Source organism: Diabrotica virgifera, chromosome 2 (assembly GCF_917563875.1).
Source record: "Diabrotica virgifera virgifera chromosome 2, PGI_DIABVI_V3a".
Lineage (NCBI taxonomy): Eukaryota > Metazoa > Arthropoda > Insecta > Coleoptera > Chrysomelidae > Diabrotica > Diabrotica virgifera.
This window is the reverse complement of record NC_065444.1, coordinates 239,541,733-239,563,058: the sequence shown is the minus strand read 5'-3', so window position 1 is coordinate 239,563,058 and position 21,326 is coordinate 239,541,733. Positions and strand designations below refer to the sequence as shown.

The 21,326-nt window shown below is 34.4% G+C and overlaps 1 protein-coding gene across 1 annotated transcript in view; it reads left to right on the top strand.

The window, feature by feature from the left end:
* Nucleotides 1-21,326, top strand: part of LOC114328520 (SCY1-like protein 2) — a 113,236-nt gene that overhangs the window by 53,133 nt on the left and 38,777 nt on the right. The gene's annotated exons all lie outside the window — the stretch shown is intronic.

The following is a 21,326-nucleotide window of genomic DNA, read 5'->3' as shown; positions in this document are numbered from 1 at the left end:
AGTTGGTTTATTTACACTCGCATTAGTATAAGCTGGTAGCACCGCACCCAAAGAACATCTCGTGTAGGAAGAGACACTATCTTTAATGTCGAAATATTACGTCTGATCACCAAAATAGAATGACGAATGTCTCATATAATAATAAAGAATTCCCTTGTTATAGTTTAACTGTTTATATATTTAGAATTGCCTATTCAGCATCGACCATGAAAAGTGTTTATAATTGACTCTGCAATTATTAGTGAATCGTGATCTTGGCTAACAATATTTATATAATCGAATGAAGGTTGTAATGTTGTTATGGTGACATAAATACTGAAAGTAATTATCGTAGATAATTACAGGGTGTTTTTAAGATATATCTACTGAGTACAGATGAATTCTTGTACACTAGTACTACAGTTGAATGACCCAATAAGAATTTTTATTATTCTTTATTTTATTTTTATCTCTTGTGTAGTTTTGCTGATGAATGGTAAATATTTTTCTTTGTTATTTGGTAGCGACCGTATTGGATTCAATTATCATCTGTAGAGTGATAGTCAATTTCTTAATGGTTTCTTATTTTCTTGTCCATCTGTGTTTTGACCTTATTAGTTCTCATGGCTAGGATGATGAGTTGGGATTCGTCCGCCATGGGGTAAGCTTATGAGAGGAACGGCTAGGGCAATGAACTGGGATTTGCCCGCTAGGTGACCTGTTGAGCTTATGAGAGGGACGGCTAGGTCGATGAGGTTTGGATTCGTCCCCTGGTAAACTCTTAACTTTTAAGGAAGATAAACATTAGTTCTCTTTTGTAAATATTTTTCTTCTCTTTTGACTATCTTCTTGCCATTGAGATTGAGATTTGTTTTTTTGCAAGTTGAATTCAATCAGGTACTGAGAATTTTTTACTATTCAGTCTGTACTACTATATTTTTGGTATGTTTTACGTCCAAAATCACCTTTTTTTTTTTATTAAACTACGGATTGTAATGACTTTTCTTTTCCTTTGGAGGATGTTAAGGATTTTTCTCTTCCTTTGTGAAGACTTTTTGCTTTTGTTTTTGAGAAAGACTGCTTACATATTTCTTTTTTTTTGTTTATTCCCGTTGGAATATCCGTTCATCTTTGACTAATGAACTATTTATGTGTCGATTATGGCTGTAAGCCATAATGTCTTTGTTTATTTTCGGTTTTCAACCTTCGAGTTGATTTGTTTGAGTCTAGAGATGGCAATATTTTTCTGTTACTTTTTCCTCTTCTTATTCGTGTTGAGTCTCGCTATCTCGCTGACTTTTTTGTTTACTCTATTCCCATACAAGTGGTGTTGGTGGGAGTAGCATTTGTTTTTTTTAATTGCGTGTAACGTATTCGCATTATCATTTTTGAGCGTACATCTCCTCGTTATACGTAGTTCGGTTGAGTTTATGTTGGTTGTTCCCATACAAGTGGCGTTGGTGGGAATATACCCTTTATGTTGGTTATTTCCATACAAATGGTGTTGGTGGAAATATACCCTTTATGTTGGTTATTTCCATACAAATGGTGTTGGTGGGAGATATACACTTTATCTTGGTTGTTCCCGTACAAGTGGTGTTGTTGGGAATAGGCCTTTGTTTGGAATTACTGGTAACAAATTCGCCTTAAAATATTTGAACGTACATTCGTGTACTTGTTATACAGTAAGTTCCCTTTATGTTGTGTTGATGTACTTGATTAAAAAATGCTTCGTCCTGATCAGACAAAGTAAATCAAGTCAGCATACCACTAGCTATGACTAGTGCGTGTGTATTTGTTGGATCCGTTGTGTTGATTTTGTCGATTAGCACACCGCTGGTGTGTGAGTCACGTGATACAAAAATAAATCCGTGACATTGTTGATTTCGACTGTGTTGCTTAGCATACCTCTGGTATACTGGTATGTATGTCCCGGACCGAAAATCCGTGACATTGTTGATTGTGGCTTATGTAAGTCCCGGATGAGATACTCCGAGGCATTTTTGTTTTTAATTTTCGAGAATGTAGTCTTTGTGTCAAATTCGTTTGCACATTGCTTTGTGATTTTCGAAAATTATTTTATTTGTCCTGGATGAAATATTCCATGGTACTTTTGTATATAGTTGATATAGTTGATTTGGTTTGAGTTCTTTTGTTATTAGTGGACGCACTATAACAAATGTTTTTTGTATTATGTTAGCTTTTGTTAAGCTTTCTTTTGTATTTAGTTTGCTTTGATTGAGTTTGCTTTTGTTGATTTTATTTTAGTTAGGTAACTTTGTATCTTGAGATTGCAAGGAATTGGTCTTCTTCTTTTTTTGTATCGTTCCATTTTTTTGTATGGTTCCTATTCCGATTTCAAGCTGTGGTTTACACCAAGTTAAAATCGTGGGGGAGGCTGTGTAACGATACGAAAACACTTCAATTTTTTATTAGCTTTCAGCTGTTGCAGAAAGCATTATCTTTCATTTTACCCTGTATATCATACACGTAATATTCGTTAAAAAATTACGCCGTCAAAAATTCCTAAGTAAGAATCGTAATGTTCCTGCGCTTTAGCGTAGATTGATTTGTGTGTCATTTTTCTTACAGTCTCAAGAATGTTTATGCGATATGGACTATTCGAGAATTTAGGTGTTTACACAAGTGTCTGTTCCCTTGCGGTAAACAAAAAATACGACTGAACCTTGAGTGGGTCATTAGTGTTCACCATAAATCTGATCGACTTTAAGATTCTCTTTAGAGTTAATTCGTTTTCCGTGTCAACTCGCATCCAAAGTAAACATTGAGAAATTGATCGAGGTTATCCAATAGCTCTGTTTGTTGTTCGTATTACTTAAGTCAGCTTAATTAGGAATGAATTATGATCAATCTTTTGGCGTGATCTAATGGAAACATCTAGCAAATGTAAACACTTTAAAACTTATTTATTTTCCAAACTAATAATTCGCATACTCAGGATTTAACCAAAAGAATGACGACGCAAAAATATAAATCGTCGTATTCTGTTCTGATTTGCTAAACATTGTGTCATGCAAAACCACAGGGCTTAGCATTGGTTAATATTTGTCATCTGGAATCACGGTATCTCATTTTTGATTGGCTGGACTAACGTTTTATGATATATTTGGGAGAGATGGTGCTTTTCAGGGCTGTTCTTGTTTCTGTAATTGGTTTTGGATTCGTCAATTATTTTGTCATGAAAAGGACAATATTTTCTTGATTGGTTGATCGGATCATGAGTGTGGGCTGGAGGAAAGGTGGTATGTTTTCTGGGGTAGGAGCGTTGAGGAGGTAGCTAGGATGATCATTATCGATCAGCCAACGATGTAGAGAGGTCGAACTTCTGATTGTGCAGTGTCCAGTGATGTCTTCGTAAAACACTGGGAGAGTTTGCACTTAGGTGCAATTATGGAGATCGTCGATTTAGCTACAAAGTTTGATGGTCGGTAGTCAACGACCTTCATTTCGGTCTGGAGGACGCCCCTGTTCCTTTTGGAACACATTTCATATTGGTCAAGCAGTTCTTATTAGTAATCATGATGAAATGAAGTCGTGCTTTTACGTCACAACAAGTTATATAAGTTACAAAAACAAGTAAAGCATTGCTGAACTTTTCAAACTAAATACTCCTGTAAATTCGAGATTGTACCACATCAGTATTGTATTTTTGTAGTAGTAAAGTGAAAAGTGCTACGACCGTATATCTGGACTTTGCGTTGGAAGCTGCAGAACATTAAAGCAGAGACACAATGGTACCTACTTAATATTGTATTTATTTGTATTTGTGGACAATACCTCTTAAAAATGTAAAAACCAGAAAGAGGTCAACCTTAATTTCTTTTTTTATAATTTTGTTTGTTTAATAAATAGCATTAATTTTTAATCATGTTGGCTTGTTACTAATTATCCATCTCCCTTCTCTCTGGTCAACTGAGTGGGAAATAATAAGGTAGGTTTTATTTATCTTTTTTATCTTTATTACATATCTTTATATGAATTTATATTTATCTTGAAATGATTATTTTTATTTAGTTACCTTTTAATTTGTTTGGTTTATTTAAAGAGTTTTTCTTTGTCTTCCCTTTCAAAACTAAAAGATCAAAGTAGCGCCCTTTCGGCTTTATATTGATTAATTTTTTTATTAAATTTTTTTGTCCATTGTGTCCTAGTTTAGCTCTAGTAGCTATTTGCCTTTTTTTTTGTGTTTGTCTATTTTTTGTCTCTATTTCCCAGCTAATAAGAAAATGTAAAGAACCACACCCACATATCTACCCGATTCTGAGCAACGGAGCCTTCGTTCATCCCTTATGTGTTGACAACTTCTTCTTCTTTCCATTTTATTGCCACACATATTTATGGCACCCAACTTTAGGGCTTTGCCTTCTTTTATTTGTCCACCTTGTTCCTTGTTAATGTCACAAAACTCCATCACTTGTTCTATAATCTGGCCCTCCAGCCTAATTTATATCTTATTGGATTTTCTGTTATAACCATGCATTTTGTCTTTTTTGGGGAAATTCTTCTTCTTCTTCTTTCTCGAAACTCCTGATGCCCCTCAGGGGCGTCGGAGGTTTTATTCATCTTCTATCCATCTCTTCCATTTCTTGCGGTCCTTTGCTAACTCTTTCATTTGTTGATGTGTTTTTCCTTTTTCCTGTCCAATTTTTTAATCTGATCGATCCATCTCTTCCTTGGCCTCCCTTTCCTTCTTTTACCATTTTTTTTTCGATTCCATCACCTGCTTTGGTAGTCTTCCCTGATCCATTCTGTTAATGTGTCCATACCATGTTAATTTTCTTTTTTGTATCTTGGTTATTATTGATTCCTGTTTCAGTCTTTGTCTAAAAATCTTCATTTCTTATTCTGTCCAATTTCGTTTTTCCTGCTATTTTTCTTAGCTGCTTCATCTCCGCTGCGTTTATTGTACTGACTATTTTTGCATTGTTTACCCATGTCTCACTTGCATATATTAAAGTTGGTACAGAGATTGCGTTGTATACCTTCAGTTTTATTTCTTTATCTATTTCTTCCTTTCCAAATATTGTTTTATTTAGTGCATAGTAGATCTTATTTGCTTTTTTCGCTCTGTATGAGATTTCTTGATCTATCTTTCCATCCTCTGATATTATTACTCCAAGGTATTCAAACGTCGAGACTGCTTCTATTATTTCGTTTTTGCACCTAAATATCGTTTGGTTTATTTCTTCCCTTTTCTTTTGGGTTACTATCATGGTCTTCGTTTTCTTTACATTTACCTCCATTTTCAAATTTTCTATTTCGTCCACCCAGATATCGATTAATTTTTGCATTTTCTCTTTATTGTCTGCTATTATTACTAAGTCATCTGCATATTAGTAATCCCTCCATTCTCACTGGTACTAAATTCCTGTACCCTATTATCGACTGTAATTGCCTTCACCTTCTTTTAGCGCTCTTCATTACTCTATCCATTACTAATATAAACAAAACTGGGCTGAGACTGTCCCCTTGTTTTATTCCTTTCCTTAGGTTTATTATTGGCGATCTGTTTCCGTTTATTTGTACTTTAGCTAGTACGTTTCTACAGTGCTAGTCAAAAGTCCGTACCCCCCTCGTATCTTTTGAACGGTTACACCTATAATAGTGAAATTTGGAGGGAGGAAATAAACGGACGTAAGCTTCTTAACTAGTTATGACAGGTGACGTAATAAGTGACAGATGACGTTACAGATCCGCTGTGACCGATAATTTTAAATGGGACCTTATGGCAAGTGATACCTCGTTTGAAAGGTAATCAAAATACCTATTCAGTCACACTAATTTTTTTGGGTTTAAGTTAATTTTGATTTTGGTGAATAAATTAAATAAATATAATATTGTAGTTTTGAATTTAATTAATAAAAATTCAAATGTCCGCCTATGGTTTTTTTGTCAAAAAAGTTGACGTTTTTTAATTCTCTCGTAGTTTTTACGTCAACGTCAACCTGTTTGACAAGTAACCATAGGCGGAATTTTGAATTTTTATTAATTAAATGCGAAACTACAATTTTATATTTATTTCATTTACTCATCAAAATTAGCTTAAACTCAAAAAAATTAGTATGACTGAATAGGTATTTTCAATACCTTTTAAACGAGGTATCACTTGCCATAAGGTCCCATTTAAAATTATCGGTCACAGTGGTTCTGTAACGTCATCTGTCACTATTACGTCACCTGTCATGACTAGTTAAGAAGCTTACGTCCGTTTATTTCCTCCCTCAAAATTTCACTATTATAGGTTTAACCGTTCAAAAGATACGAGGGGGGTACGGACTTTTGACTAGCACTGTATATGTATTTTTTACCACGCTTACTATCTTTTGCGGGATTTGCAGATCTTCCATTATTGATCATATTACTTCTCTATTTATAGAATCAAAAGCAGCTTTAATATCTATAAACGTAATATATAAGTCTTCTCCTATTTCGTTTTTCCTTTCAATTATATTTCTCAGTATGTATATATTATCTGTTGTTCCTCTTTCTTTCCTAAAAGCCGCTTTTTCTTCTTCTAGTTTTCCTTCCATTTCTTTCCTGAGCTTCCTTTCTATTATCCCGGTGTAGACTTTATATGCCACTGATGATAAGCATATAGCCCTATAGTTATCACATTCCGCTTCATCTCCTTTCTTGTGTATTAGTATCAATAAATTTTCTTCCCAGTCTTCCGGTATCTTTTCTGTTCTCCATGCTTCTCTCATTATTTCCAGTAGCCAAAGCTTGCCTCGTTCTCCCACTTACTTCATCATCTCCGGATCTATGTCATCGGCACCTCCCGCTTTTCCAATCTTTATTCTTGCCAATCCTTCTTCAATATCTTTGATATGAATTTCGTCTACTCGATTGTCTCTATCCACTTCTCTTGCCTGCTGTCCTCTCTCCTCATTTTGTTGGTTACTTGCCTCGAATTTTTCTTTATAGTGCTTATTCCATATGGTTAGTATGTCTTGTATGTTTGTTTTCAATTCATTTCGCTCATTTCTAATTCCTCTTATTTGTTTATATTTTGTTCCTTTCATGCTTCTTATTTTATTCCAAAACTGTTTATTGTTATTCCCAAAACCTTCGTTCAATTCTTCACCGAATTCCTTCCAGCTCTTCTTCTTCGCATCTTTTACTAGTTCTTTCACTATATTTCTCTGTCTTCTGTATTCGTCTCTGTCTTGCTCTTCATTTGTGTTTATGTATCGCTTCCACATTTCTTTCTTCTTTTTTACAGCTTGCTTTATTTCCTTATTTCACCATCCAGTTCTTTTATTATTCTTCCCATTCTTTCTTATTCCACATACTTGTTTTGCAGTGTTCCATAACGTGTCTCTCAATTTTTTCCAGCTCTCTTCCATATTCCATATTTCCTCATTGTTTTCATGCTGTTCCAGTATTTTATCTGTCTCTCTTTGGTATAACTTCCTCATTTCCATATTTTTCATCTTATGTATTGCTATTCTTGTATATTGAGGACTAATTTTTGGGGAAATTAACATGTTATTTTAAGTTGTTTTTCTCCCGTTTGGTATCATTTTTTAGTTATTACTTTTTTTATTATTTCATCCATGATCAGGTTGAACAATAAAGGACTCGAGGAATCCCCCTATTTTATCCCATTGCCTACTTCAATTGGGTCAGTTAGTTCATCTTCTACTTTTACTTTTATTGTGTTGTTAATTATTCCTAGAGGTACCTCTCATGAGTATACCAAATGGATAAAGTCCTTTAATTTGACCCTGTCAAATAATAAACATAAATACAATATAGATAAATTATAAACATAAATAATAAACATAAATACAATATAGACAAAATATAAATATGCTGGTTTGTTGTATTCTAACGATTTCTCTTGAACCTGCCTCATTATAAATATAGCATCAGTGCATGATCTTCTTCTGGAAGACACTTTGAATCAATATATTGATCATATCTTAGAACCTGTTGTCCTTTCATTTTCCACTGCTGCAAGTCATGATTTATGTTAGACGCAGGATAGTACAGGACAGAGTTACATACTGCAGCAACGGTCAGAGATTTGTTTCATAATAAGGATATTACATTTTTACAGTGACCAGCTCAATCGCCAGACAGGGCCCCCGCAAGGCTGAGCGGGACCCGCGTGCGGGGCATATTTTAGCGCTCTTTAAATCTGCCACCTATAATCTAATTATAAAATAAACCTATCATTTTTTATTTTTTACTCGTAATAAAACAACAGAAATTGCAAGAACATTTGTTATTTTTCTTGTAACTAATTTACGGGTGATGGCAAAAAAAAAACAAACAAAAACGTTAATACATATATTAGTTAAAACTAGAAATCGATATCTTAAATCTAAATTGAATTAAATGGGTGTTTTTCTAGATTTGACTGCAGCAAATTTTTTGATAACATCTTCAAAGTCAATTTTATTGACGAGCTCTTGCTCTACAGCTAATATTGCCAAACCAGATAATATTTTCTGTGTCATAGTAGACCTCAAATAATTTTTAATTAACTTTAATTTTGAAAATGATCTCTCACCAGAAGCAAGATACTCACTCATAAGGATGATTCTTCACGAAATAGTGATATTTGGTAAAGATGAAGTTAGATTATTTTCAAATATACACATATTGAAGAATATCAAGAGAATTGATGAGTTAGGGAATAAAAGTACATATGTACATAATTATATAGCTTTTATTTCGCTAAATAAATCAGTTGCATCAATCTTTACCCTCGCCTCCGACTTTACTAGATCAGTTATCTTTTGTTGAAGGGCAAGACAGTTTTTTAAAATATCATTGTCATTTAATGTAAAAATATCTCTAACAAAACCAAAAAAATCATAATCTAACATCATATCAAATCGACTATTTAACGAACTTGATCAATTTTATTCAAAAAAAAAGATAATATTTTAAACGCGGTTTTTGGATCTCTCATCTCTATGTTCATAATCGAAAGATCTTGGTTTATATTTTCGTCTCACAATATTTAACGAAGGAAAATCTTGTTCCATTTCAAGATCAGCTGATAATTTTTCCGCTTGAGCAATGTTTCCCTCAAAAACATTTTCATCTCTGAAATGTTTAAAATGATATGTGTTTTAAATAGTTCTGGCATAAGTACTTTAATGTTAATTGTTACACTTTGCGTCATTTTGCTTACAATATAAATCTGTAATAAACATACCAAATAATCACACTATTTACAAATAAATTTAAATGATTAGATATTTAATAGTAACGAACTTGCTTTAGAATTGTTCTGCTCTAGAAGTCTACTTGCTTATAGAATTTAACAAATGGTAGTTAGTTTAGAAATTAATATAGTGGTACCTACATAATATTTTTATATTATTTTCTATAACTTTTTATACAAATACGCCATCAATTATTTATCAAATTGGGTGTTTCTATTAAACTACAATTTATTTCACCCAAAACCCAACCTAACCACCGTTAGGTTTTTGAAAATTTAATGTTCAAAATTTTAATTTCTCCCCTCGAAAAAAAACCCAATGCCAAATGTTTATGAAATTATTTCATTTTCAAAAATCCACGAAAGATTCCAATCTGGACAGAATATTACAATCCAAAAAGTTTTGACCTCTAAACAAATTATAACAATTTACAGATACCTACTGCAAAATAGGTATTCGCATATTATATTGTTTTAAAAATACAATAATAGGTAATTATTAACACCAAGTATAAAATAAGATTTTAATTTTTTTTCAGTAATAACGGAATATTTTATTTTTGAGATTTCTCTAGGTGTTCATCAAAAATTTAAAATTAAAATTGTATAAAAAATTAATATCTGGTTAAAATAAATACTTCTTGTTTTGCCAAACCTTCGGTTTTGGCGCCCTTTTGGGGTTGCGCCCACGTGCGTCGCACGCGTTGCACGCACGGTTACGGGGGCCCTGTCGCCAGATACCTACATACATGAGAAAAAAACATTGTGTTCCTTACACATTTAAATGAAAGTTTAATGTTTTGTATAAACGATGTCATTTTTCAATAAAGTTTGTAAATTATGCGTTAAACTATGCCCAAATAAAAACGGTCGTCCTCGAAAACTCTTCCTTTCTCTTTAGGTACACTCTTTAGGTACTGGTTTTTCGAGAGGACATCGATTATTATAAGTAATTTTCCTACAATTACTTTCCCTTTCTTGTATCCTCGAAGTTAAAGTGACAATGACGAAATAGAGATAAATTAATTAGTCTATGTTGTGAGACCGTTCCCGTATGAAAAAATTTTCTGACTAGGTTTCTTTGTAGATTCCTGTTCAAAAATGTCCAATTTTTGGGACATTTAAACTTTTTTGGGACTTTCATTTAAACAAATCAGAAGGATGCGGGTGAAATTTTTAAGCCCACAAATAATCGTTCTTCTTCTCTCGTTAAGTGTCGAGGGAGATACCTACTAGCCTTTTGATGAATGTTCTCCATTCTTTCCTGTTCTTCGCTATTTGTGAGCCCGAGTTCAATCTCGGTATTTGCGGGACTACCAATTTTCAATTCCGCGGGATCTCGGTATTTGCGAGATCCCGCATATTGAAAATAGTCATATTTGTACAAGGTAAATAAAACAATGAATTAATCAACTCACTCCACATTTATGTATCTAAGTATTACTATTAGTAGATATGAGATCAATCAAATTACACCATTTATTCTTCACAAAAAACAGTAACAAACACTGAAAAACCAAAAAATCTATCTTCTTCAAAAAACACACCAAGTTTTAAAAATCAACAAAAAAAAACATATTTTCAACTGAAAATTGACATAGTTTACTTATTTAGTTGCTATATTACTTTAAAGTACGAGTCTGGCTGGGTTGACATACCTAATATCTAATTACATGTAAACAACAATGCATGAGGATGCCATGCTAATATGAAAGTAGTTCGCGCATGAGTGTAATAATTCTTCGGTGCGCGCGCACCTTGGATTGATAGTCAGAGAGCTGGATACATTTCACTCCTCCCTCCTAAATGAATTTACTCATCATAGTCCTCCAAATACTTTGGAGGTTTTCTTATTCGAGCGGGTGGCTTCTTGACTTCAGAGACCTGCTCTCCAAGTTCTGGTTCTGGATCTACCAAATCGTTAGGATGCGGGAAAAGCTGTTGCGGAGTTTCGCGTATTCCCGCTTCCATCGAGGTTGACGGTGTAACTTCGTCTGTGGTTTCCTGGTCACATACACGAGTTCTTATTTGGTCAGAATGACGACGTAAAATTTTACCATCAGGTGTTTGAACTTTGTAGCTTAATAGTCCGGTGGTTTCAATTATTTTGGAAGGAAGCCACTTTTGACCAGGAGTAAATGACCTTGAAAATACAGTCTCGTTTTCGTGAAAAACTCTGGGCCTTGCTTCCTAAGGATATTTGATCTCTTGTTTGGATAGCATCTCTTCCCTAAAATCAGGCTGTAGACGATCAAAAAGTGAGCCTAACTTCCGCCCCATTAATATTTCGGATGGGCATCTCCCTGTCGCACAATGGGGTGTAATGTGCTGAGTAAGGAGATATCTGTGCAATGCTACTTGTATGTTGGTTTGTTCATTGCTATCTGTCATTTTCTTAAGTGCATTTTTTACATTTTGTACCATGCGTTCTTCTTCTTCTTCTACGGCACTACAGTCCAAATTGAGCCTTGGCCTCCTTTATTTTTTGCCTCCACACTTACCTGTCTGTGGTTGCTCTTCTCCATACACGGACTCCTAAAAGGGCTTGTGCGTCGCTGTTTACTGTGTCTTCCCAGCGCTTTCGTGGCTTATCTCTTATCTTGCATTCTAGCATTCAGTGCTCGTTTTGGTAGCCTATCCTCTCCCATTCTTATCACATGTCCGGCCCATTGCAATCTTTGTATTCTAATGAAGTCTGACAGGGGCGTTTCCTTATAAAGTTGATAAAGCTCGTTGTTGTATCGACTTCTGAAGATTCCGTTTTCCCTCACAGGTCCTAGTATTCTCCTAAGTACTTTCCTTTCGAATGTGTCGAGTTTGTTTTTGGATGTTTCTTTCAGGACCCAGGCTTCACTGCCATAGCATGTTATTGGTCGAATTAATGTTTTATAGATTCTCATCTTTGTATTTCGGTGGACACTTTTAGACCGAAATATATGGGAGAGGGCAAAATAAGCTCTGTTTGCCTGCGTTATTCTCTTCCGTATTTTTCCATCTTCTGATCCGTCAGCATATATTTCTACTCCCAGGTATGTAAGCTTTTCAACCGTTTCAATGTCATATTCATGTATAATGTTTTCTGGGACTATATTTCTTCTCGTCTGAGTCATTATCTTTGTTTTTTCTGTGTTAATTTCCAGACCTAGCATTTTTGTTTGTGTTTTTAACTCTGCATATGTTTTCTGTGCTCCTGTTGATGTTCTACTCATAATATTAATATCATCAGCATAAGCGGCCAGTTGAACCGTTCGGTTGGTCAGTAGATTTCCTCGTCTAGTTTGCATTTGTCTAACCGCATACTCCAGTGCCAGGTTAAACAATGTTGGGGCCAGCCCATCTCCCTGCTTTAGTCCCTGCGAAATGTTGAAAAAGTCTGTCCGGTGGTTTTGTATTCGTACACATGCCTGAGTTTCATCAATTGTGGCTTTAATGAGTCTTATTAGCTTGTGTGGTATTGCCAATTTAGCCAATATATAGTCTGTTCCTTTTGACTGAGTCGTATGCCTATTTGAAGTCTACAAACACGTTGTGAACATCAACATCGTGTTCCCATGCTTTGCTCAAGATCTGTTTGACTGTAAATATTTGATCCAGTATCGATCTTCCCCGTCGGAAGCCCGTCTGATACTCTCCAATAATATTTTCTGCTAGTGGTTGGAGCCGCTGGTTTATAATATACGTGAGGACTTTATATGCTGTACATAGAAGAGAGATTCCACGGTAGTTTTTGCACTGGAGTTTGTCTCCTTTTTTATAGATCGGGCATACTATACTTTTCTTCCAGTCGTCGGGTATTTTCTCTTCTTGCCATACGTCTTTGATGAGCGCGTGGATGTGACTTGCTAGGTGGTCGCCACCTACCTTATATGTATAGTACCATGCGTTCCGCTTGCCCATTACTACTTGGATGGTACGGTGCAACCAATGCTTGTCTAATAAGGTTTTTCTTTAAAAAATCTTGGAACTCAGTCGACGTAAAACTAGTTCCGTTATCCGATACGACAACATCTGGGATGACATGAGTGGCAAATAAACCGCGTAAAATGACTATGGTCACAGTACTAGAGGTATTTGGAACGATTTTTACCTCCAACCACTTTGAATATGACTCTATGATTACCAGAAACATTTTCCCTTTAAATGGACCGGCAAAATCGAGGTGTATCCTTGTCAATGGAGCTTTGGTCCACTCCCAAGGATGAATTGGAGCCTTTTTTTGGCATATTTCTAGACTCCTGGCACTCGTTGCATGTATTTACTAGGTGTTCAATTTGCTTGTCGAGATTTGGCCACCAAACATATGAGCGTGCCAGTGACTTCATTTTTACGATTCCAGGGTGTGCTGAGTGTAGCAAATTCAGTATTGTTTTCCTCACTCCAAGTGGAACTATTACCCTTGTACCCCATAACAGGCAGTCTTGATAACAGCTAATTTCGTGTTTACCTTGTAGATAAGGAGTATATTCGTCTGACAATTTAATTTTCTCCTCAGGCCAGCCTTTCCATGCCCACTGCAAAACTTTAGATAACACTGGGTCTTTCTTAGTTTCACTAGCGATGTCTTTGACACAGATTAGTTTTTCTGGGATGTTCTCGAGCATCAAAACGTCATCTGAGTTTGGCGGTTCTGGCGCATTTACCTTTTGTGGCAACCTGCTCAGAGCATCTGCATTTTGAATTTTTACACCCGGTATGTAGCATAATTCGTAATCATACGCAGATAACATAAGAGCCCATCTAAGCTTTCTGGGTGACAGTATATCTGGAACACCTTTTTTTGGATTAAAAATACCCAGTATGGGTATCACTGTATTTTGATAATCGCGTAGAATAACACTGGATTGATTTAATTTAGGTCGATTTTTACTAAATATTTTATGGTAGGTCGATTTGCTAATCACTGAGAAACTTGCGCCCGAATCAACCTCCATTTTCACATTTTGGTCATTGAGTAGCACGTCTACTAAATATTTACCGGTAATGCTATCAGACGTCACGTTAAATAACGAAAAATTATAGTCGCTACTTAGATAACAAACACTTTGAGTATTTCCCGAAACCGGCTCGGTATTTTTTATCGATTCCTCGGTAGTCTGATGCACTTTGCGTCTTCGATTTTGGCTTTTCTGTGGCGAGCAACTTTTGCTGTAAGGTGTCATCCAATAAACCACAGACTAATCTATCTCGTAGCATTGCGTACAGGCCATTTCCGAAACCACATGGTTCTGCCAATTTTCGCAATTCTCTTAGATACACAGAAATTGTTTCACCAGTTTGCTGATTTCGCCTATAAAATTTGAATCTGCAGACAATTTCAGACGTTTTTGGCGCAAAATGTTTTTTCAACTCGGCAGTGATCTGTTCGTAGCTCGAATCACAAACTTTTGCTGGTGTAACCAAAGACCTTATAATTTCATAAGTACTTGCCCCACACAAACTCAGAAATGTAGCTCTTTTCTTCTCTGTGTCCGTGATATTATTGGCCGTGAAGAAAAAATCCATTCGTTTGGAGTTTACTAACTTTGTCTTATTATTTATCTCCGGGATGAATAAAGAACAAAGCACTTAAATCCCATATTCGTCGCCAGTTTAAAGTACAAGTCTGGGTTGACATAATATCTAATTATATGTAAACAACAATGCATAATGCATGAGGATGCCATGCTAATATGAAAATGGTTCGCGCATGAGTGTAATAATTCTTCGGTGCGCGCGCACCTTGGATTGATAGGCAGATAACTGGATACATTGCAATTACTTAGCTATAAGTTACTGATATTTAGCTAAAACTTTCAATTCGAAATGTTTGCGAAGGAAACACAACATATATAAACTGCCATTTGCCAAACTACTGCGTGTTTTACAGGGAATATAGCCGGCAGCAGAAAATGTTCTTTCGGCTTCCACACTTGTCGACGGTATTCCTTTTAAGGGTTTATATCTAAATGTAAGATATTTTCCCATGGACCGCCCAGATTCATCGAGTCATTTCTTTGTTTATAATGGACTCGAATGTATTAGCTCGATATGGTGACGGGCAAAGTACATTACATGCTGGCGATAAAGTTAACTCTAACTCCTTTTGCAATGTAAGATCAGGATTCCCCATGACGGAACCTCTACATTGACGTTTCTTACTTGATCAGCCTCTTCGTCATCAATCAGTTCTACGTTGTTGTAAAATATGTCGGCGCAAAGACAAATCTAATTCTGAAGCTAACGTTGAATGATTATCTTCCAGTTTCTTTGCAATAAATTTGAGCGTAGCTTCAGCAGTAATGAGATTGGCATCTTGACGGCAAAGGAGTTCGACAGCAAGTTTTACTGGCTTCAAGATATTTTTTAGATTTACTAAAGTACGCTTTTTTCAGTCCCGCGCCTGTAATAAATCTTAAGAATGCGAAATATGATAAGATACCTATGAATATGAAAATGACAAGATACCTGTTATGATTGAAATGACCCAAAAAATTTGAAAAAAGTATTTTTCCGGAGCAAAAAGAGGTGATCTTTTAACTTATTTAAAAAAAATTGTTTAAGGGTGCCCGGCACCCTTCTTATTTGTTTAAACGGGACCTTTTTGAATAAGAATCCGTAATGAAACCGAATCATAAAATGTTTCATACGAGAACGGCCTCACAACATGGACTAAATGACCTTACAGCTTAAGTAAGTACATACCTTATCAATAACGGTAATGTTATGAGTATTGTATTATATAATATATTTTTCACTGATCATTCAGAAAACTTTTTTTACATAATTTGTTTATATTTACATATTTTAGTGTGTATAAATATATGTAAATAAGGCAACAGATTAACTGACGACGTCTAACAATACTTAAAAAATAATTGACTCCATTTTAGTAAACTTCTTTATATTTTGACATAAGTAGATCAATAATTATATTTTTAATACACAATACTTTATTAAAAAAAAACATATTTTGAAATGTTTTATTTCACAGATATCAGATATAGCGCCACGGTTAAATATAATGGATTATTTTAATATAATTTAAACTTATAAAACTATTGTGTTCTTCCTGGAAGAAATAGACAGAACAGTAAAAAAATATGCAGTAAACGATCTTTAAAAATGGCCATCAATGTATAGCATTCGCAGACGATCTAACAAAGGAAAGGACAACATGCATACATGATAATGAGAGAAACAGATACCCAATTAGAAAGAGGAACCGAAGCTTTTCACCTCGCAATTTTTACAGAATAACCGTTTTACAGATTTGACCGTTTCGAGGCCTTTGAAATGTGGCTGCACAGACGTATACTGAAAATACCATGGACGGCTATGCTGACAAATGTGGCAGTCCTTAAGAGAACAAATGCTACCCGCGAGCTGCTTGATAACATCAAATATAGAAAGATGGCCCATTTTGGACACGTAGTAAGGGGAGACCGGTATAATATTCTTCAACTTATTATGATGGGTAAAATCGAAGGACGCAGAGGAATTGGTAGAAAGCAGGCCTCTTGGTTGAAGAATATCCGGGAGTGGACAGGAATAAAGAAAGCAGAACACCTATTTAGAATAGCTCGAGACAGAGACAGTTTCGCCATGTTAATCGCCAACGTCAAGGGGACTTGATAGGGCACGTTAAGAAGAAGAAGGATCGATTTGCTTGAAAATTTAAGAATAAGTAGTGGATAGTCCAAGGATCAAAATCTATATGACGCCGAAAGGCGCTTTTACCATGGGGGTGGTTGCCACCCCATCTCGGGGGTGGAAATTACCGCAAAAGTTGATAAAAACATTCTAAGCAAAAATGTTCTATAATTTTTTTGATAAAACGTAGATAAAACTAATAGTTTTCGATTTATTCGCTATCGAAAGTGTTAGTTTTATATCGAAAAAATCAATGTTTTTCGGTAATACTCATTTATGATTCACTCAATTTTTGCAGTAGAAAAAATTTTTTCAAACCAAGTTCTTGGAAATTAAATAACCTACAATTTCATATTTAAACATTTTTTTCGTATCTCTGATGCTAATCTTTCTATTCTGAAGATAAGGCCATTTTTTCCAAACAACAAAAATTCGTCATTCGCTTTTAACTCCATTTTTTTAAAAACTAATCTTTCTAAGCCGGTTAAACTTCTAGAACCTATTAATAATTCATAAATAAAGAAGACCAAATAAGGTCAATGATTAATTTTAATTAGGGTGGTGATTAGGAGGTTGCTTCCGATCACTTTTTCGCTGAAAAAAAATAGGGACTGACATTATTTTCATTGTAAAGTCACTTAATTTTTGAGCAAAAAATTTTTTTTATTTCTAGAGATAGATGTTTTTAAATACTTTATATTAGTTTGAACAAATTATCCTTGAAAAATGCATAGTTTTCCCGTCTTTTGACTTACTACAATATTCAGCATTTGGCGAAGAAGAACTAACATATCATAAAGTATAGCTCGATTACTATTGGTTTTAAAGAAAATTAAAAAAGACGGTTTTGTTTATTTTTTTAAAAGGTACATTTTTGTTAAGTAAAGTTGTTTTGATAAAACGTAAACTATTAATTTTATCAAAAAAAATGTATAGAACGTTTCTTGCTTAGAATGAATGTTTTTACCAACTTTTGCGGTCAGAATATAATAAAAAAATTTCCGCTACCGAGATGGGGTGGCAACCACCCCCATGGTAAAAACGCCTTTCGGCATCATATAGATTTTGATCCTTGGACTATCCACTACTTATTCTCAAAATTTCAAGCAAATCGATCCATTCTGTAAAAATTGCGAGGTTTTGTCCTATTTTAAGCTTTATTACTTGGACTAATGAGACAACTTCACATTAGAGATACCTAAAAGGAGAAAATATTTACATACATATTCAACAATAGTCTCCCTTTTTAAACCGCTCACGCGGCTTTGGGATTGTAGCAGGGTAATCTGCTATATCTAGGACCTACGGCATACAAGGGAGGTAACAGGGCCAGTGCTACGCTTCAACCGCCTATTATTACCCAAGGTACCTACTCATTTTATTTAGGCTGAATTGACATGGGGCCTATAGATATTTTAAAAATGTTAAGATGTTCTCACGCGGCGCTGAGATTCGATCCCCGGCTTACTTGTGTGGAATTCAGGATTTATTTTTTCTAATCTCCCAGAAAATGTCTTAGAAGTTCTCATCTCACTAATTAATGATCCCTTTGAGAAAGGTAAATTTCCAGAGTGCCTGAAGACAGCCATCATTATTCCTCTTCATAAGGGTCGTGAAATATTTAATACCTGCAATTATAGACCTATTGCACTACTACCGGTACTCTCCAAAATTATTGAGAGACTCATAAAAGCCCGACTTATGTCCTTTCTAGTTGAAAACAACATTTTACCACAAAATCAGTTCGGCTTTTTAAATAATAAATGCACCACCGATGCCATGTTTTCTGTACTACATGAGGTTTATCAAGCACTGAATAATAATCTTCACACTGCCACCGTATTTTGTGACTACGCCAAAGCTTTTGATTGTGTAAATCACAACATTTTGATAAAAAAACTAAATTTCTACGGAATTCGAGGTATTTCTTTAGATTGGTTCCAATCTTACTTGGATGATTGGAAACAACTGGTTAGAGCAAATGATACAGACTCTAGTCTCAAAAACATTGTATGTGGGGTACCTAAAGCAAAGAATACATTTGATTCTGTAAAATTTCTTGGTATTTTTTTAGACAGCAACCTTAAATGGTCCCACCATATCGATTTGTTAAGGAAGAAACTAGCCTCAGCTTGCTATGCTATAAGATCTGTTTCGAATGAACTCAATTTAGCATCTTCCAAAATAACATATTTTTCTTTGTTCGAGTCACATCTTCGTTATGGTCTTCCTTTTTGGGGTTCTGGTACAGCTGCCCAATTCGATGTTATTTTCAAATTACAAAAAAGAGCAATTAAGATATCTGTTTGGCCTCAGAAGAACAACTCATTGCAAAAGTTACTTCAAAGATCACGGAATTTTAACCCTTTCATCTTTGTATATTTTAGAATCTGTTTGCTTAATTCGTAAACATCTACATATCTTTCCACCAAGACCTAATCATTACTTCACGAGAAATTCTACGTTTGACGTCTATTTGCCGACCCGTCCTCTGAGTTAGTAAAGAAATCCATATTCCGCAAAAAAACTTTACAACCATCTCCCTCTACAACTTAAATCTGCAGCATCTTTTCCCAAATTCCGTAAAATGACAAAAGCCTACTTATCTGAAAGACCATATTATTCAGTAGATTTTCTTAATAAATAACTAAGAAATTACAGTACCCTTTGCACAAGTAGTATTTTTATTATTATTTTTTGTCTATATTTGGGTGTCATATGCAGCAGCTTAACTTTTAAACTTACTAAGTAGGTAGACTATGCATTTGCAATTTATTTAAATTTTGCAATTGATTATATTCTGTTTAACTTCATTATTATTATTATTGTAAATATATTGACGATTTATGTAATTTTAGTAAATTGGATTGTTATTGTTTTGTTTTCTTGACTTTTTATAAGCATTGTCGATAAAATTGTACAATTTTTCATGACAATAAAGCATATTTCGGACATCCTCCCGCCTGAGCTACCCGGTCTTATAAATATTCAAGAGTTTCAGAATTTACTGGGTATAAAATTAGATGAAAAGGGACATGGGGAAGGGGAGATAAAGGCAAGAATAGCAAAAGGAAACAAAAGCATGGAGCATCGCGATCATTAGTGAAGTCCAAAAATGTCTCAAAAAAAAAACAAAAAATAGATTCTACTCGTATAAAACAGTTAACAGTCCTAAGGCTACCTACATATTATGCATGCGAAACACGGTTGCTTAAGAAATCAGAAATAGACCTTTTAGAAATATGGGAGATAGCCCGACAGGGAACACAAAATTTTACGAAAACCTCCAAAAAAATAAAGGAAAGATGAAAATTTGGAAATAGGTAGTTGAAATTGTCTATTATTATATAAGAAAAAGTTTACAATTCTACATCCCCTCCATTTTACAAAAATTGGGAAATACGGGGTGAAAAATATTTTCTCGTGAGTGAAAAAATATACGTTCAAAATAGGCCCGGAATTGGATAAAATGACTAATTCTAAGCACCTTTTGTTCTATAGAGTTTTTTCACTAAGTCAATACTTTTCGAGTTATTTGTGAGTGAATATGTTCATTTTTAACAAAAAAAACATGTTTCTGGACGGTTTTTCGCAGATAACTCAAAAAGTAAGTACTCTAGCGAAAAAAGTATTCTTAGTAAAAAATATAGCTTATAAAAAATTGAAAAAAATGGTGTACGCGTGAGGTCTGCAGACCCAGTATAAGCAGAGTTGTAGCTAATTAAAAGTAGGTTCTTCTTCGTCAAATTCCAAATCGAATGAGAAATAACCAAAAAACAGAGCACTTTTCGGGGAAAATTAATTACAACTTTTTTAAAGTGTTTAAAAAAGGTTTATTTTTGTTTTTTAAAAAAATTTCTAACATTAAAAATAAGTGAGTTCGCTCAAAATATTGTTGGTCCCTTTTATTTTTTGGTACAAAAACCGCAAAAATCACCCTCTAATTAGCTTCCCAAATAAAATTAATCGTAACCGCTTCACAAGTTACTTTACTTATGTATTGTTTATATTATCTATAAGTTTCATTGGTTCAAAGTACTCAGTTTTGAAAAAAATTGGGTTTAAAATAAAACATTTTTTTTAATTTTGAAAAAAAAAGTAATTGTTCATGGAATTAACTTAAAAATTATTAGTAATACCAAAAATCTCAAAGAGTAATAAAATGTACGTTTTGCTTTTCGGAATATTTTTCCTTTTTTGTTTTCTTGTTATAGTAAAATTGATTATGCTATGGCTGTTCAAAATTTGCCTAAACTCGTGATTAGTTACTCGTTCAAGCCATTTTAACTACAGCTTTTTTAAAAATAAGCACTTTGAACCGATGAAACTTACAGATCATATAAATAATACATAAGCAAAGTAACTTGTGAAGTGGTATATAATGATAAAATTTATTTGTGATACTAATTAGGGGGGTGGGGGTGATTTTCGCGATTTTTTTACCAAAAAATAAAAGGGACCAACAATATTTTGAGCGTAACTCACTTACTTTTAATGTTAAGTTATTTTAAAAAAC